Source organism: Glossina fuscipes, unplaced genomic scaffold (genome assembly GCF_014805625.2).
Source record: "Glossina fuscipes isolate IAEA_lab_2018 unplaced genomic scaffold, Yale_Gfus_2 244, whole genome shotgun sequence".
Lineage (NCBI taxonomy): Eukaryota > Metazoa > Arthropoda > Insecta > Diptera > Glossinidae > Glossina > Glossina fuscipes.
The window spans coordinates 27,625-30,273 of NW_023998587.1; positions in this window are offsets into that span (position 1 = coordinate 27,625).

Consider the following 2,649-nt stretch of genomic DNA (forward strand, 5'->3'; position numbering starts at 1 on the left):
CGTACAAGGGGAGATGAATTTATATTTTTGATACATTTATATAAAAAGATTATATATTATATTTCAAGCAAAGCACTTGTATGAATATATATGTAAAGAGAATATTCTTTTTATTTTTGAAAATAGGGTAAAATCGAATGCCACGCCTATAAAAATTGTATAAAACTATTCAAGAGACGTACAAGGGGAGATGAATTTATATTTTTGATACATTTATATAAAAAAGATTATATATTTCAAGCATAAAAGAAAAAAATTAATCTTGGTGTAGTTATTTTGATAATGCGTTGCGTTTCAGACAAGAGAAGCGTGATTGACCATTCCTTACTTATTACATCGTATCATACCATGGCTGAAAGATAGTTTTCATTTAATTATTCAATTGCTTTAGTAGATGCGGCATATGAAAACTTACATTAGTAACAGTTGAAATGGACATTCACACGTGCGAATACTCGCCCAGCAAACCAGCTAGCTCACTTTCCAATCATACGTTTCTTAATTTTATGATTTTATGACACATATCTTTCACTTGTTGAGAGAATTCGTAACGTCTTCCATTCCTAAGACTTTAATAAACCCTATTCATTCAATTTTTGAAAAAATTTTAAATATTAAAATAAACTTTTTTACTTCTTATTTGACGATCTTATTTTATCCGCGGTCAGAAATGACCGATTGCATGAGAGAGAGAAAGAACCGCACGTCTGCAAAATTTCTGTTAATTTGCAGAAACCGTTATAAGCTTTCATTGTATATGTGAAAACACATAGTTATTAAAAAAAAATAGCAGAATTGAAAAGCATTGCCATCCTAAATACTTCTTTTGACAGTGGTATGTCGTTCCGTTAATACTGTATCGGCAATTTCCAATTGATTGGTGTACTTGTTTCAACAGCATTTTTAAGAAACTCCCCTAATTCGGGTGTCGTCTTCTCGGTTTATAATAAATTTCTATTGGGTGTCTCACAGAGTTCATTGGGTGGCCTAAAATTCTATTTTGGGCTTAATAACAAGCGCTTTTAACGAAACAGCATTGGAACACTTCAAGCCGAATGCCCGGTTTGTTTAGATTCATCATTAAGAGCTAACAATGTATCACCGGTCTGTTGACATAAAAATTGCTTTGAATCATCTTGAGGAAGAATCCATTGACTTAATACAATATTAGCATAATCGCTTCCCATCTCTCCACTCCTTCATCGTTTTCAACTTTTATATTCGATTTCTACAATTTGCACGTCTTTGCCTACCTACCATAACATCCAGTAATTTCAGTTATGCCAGCACTACAAAATATCGTAAAATCGCTACTATTAGTGCTTTAATGCAACAATTGAACAGTTTGGAGTTGCAACAACAAAAATTATTACCTATCTACAGACATGTGAACGACATTACCGTTAGGTATGTGCTTAACTTCTCCTCTAAATTGACAAAATTCGAAGTTAGCTCGTTCTCTTCTTCTCTAAATTGTCAAAATTCGAAGTTCGCTCATTTACTTCTCCTTTTTTTTGACCAAATTCGAAGTTCGCTCATTTAGGTCTATAGGCATGCTGCTCAGGGGATTGCAACTTGTTTAGCGAGAGCACTTATACATGTTTCCCCAGGACAAGACAAGGTCTAATTGTACTTATGTATATATTGTTATTTCTTATGTATATATTGCTCCTAGGCATGGATTGTTATATACATGTGATTTCGAGACTTAGAAAAGAATATTTGCATCACACATTAATGCATGCATTAGTCTTTAGGAAAATCACTGCAAAATGTATGCGTTGGCGAAAACGACAGAGAGAAACCGAAATGTTCGTCTCATTGTAATGACGAGAGTTTTCAAAATATCTTTACAAATTTTTTATGCTTCACAAAATCTAGAAGATTAAATTGATTATCATTTTTATTATCCGCCTGACGGTCCAAGTTGGTATTCATGCAAAATATTTAAAAAAACGAGACCATGAATGGGAGAAGTCTTGAAGAGTCTAAGTGCAGTCTGTAAAGAAGTATTACTTGTATCCATGTTGATTATGGGATGCTCCAGCAACCTCAATAATATAATGTTGTAAAAGAGTTTTGATAATTTTTCACATGTTTACAAATAGTACCAATTAAATGCTATTCAAATATATATTAATTATTCTTCTATATAAATTTTAGATTTGCTAACAAAAGGGGGCACATCCAAAATAGAAATTCGAAGGCTTTTCTATGGGTATTCAGTATAAATTCTTTATTTATTTAAAATGGAATATTTCAGTAAAAATTTCCGATAGTTATTGAAACAAAGAATTGTATAGAATAATTCGTTCAGGTAGATTCTTATCGCTAGTTTGATTTTATTTCCCCCAAGCGACCAAATCTAGGAAATAGAATCGGAAACAATCAAGAAACCATTAAAAAGAATAACAATTTCTTTTATGTATATATATATATTTATATATATTACTTTATAACTTTTTTTTTTTTTTTTTTTTGTTTGAATTTGATATGGATTGGACCTTTTAACTTAAATTTAGATCCATAATCCAGAAACTTTATAGAAATCCATTGATGATATTCAAAATTTCACGTGATGATGAAATATTGATGCTTTTTTACTAAGATTTTTTTAATTTTTTGCTTTCTAGGTTATGTTTGACTCTT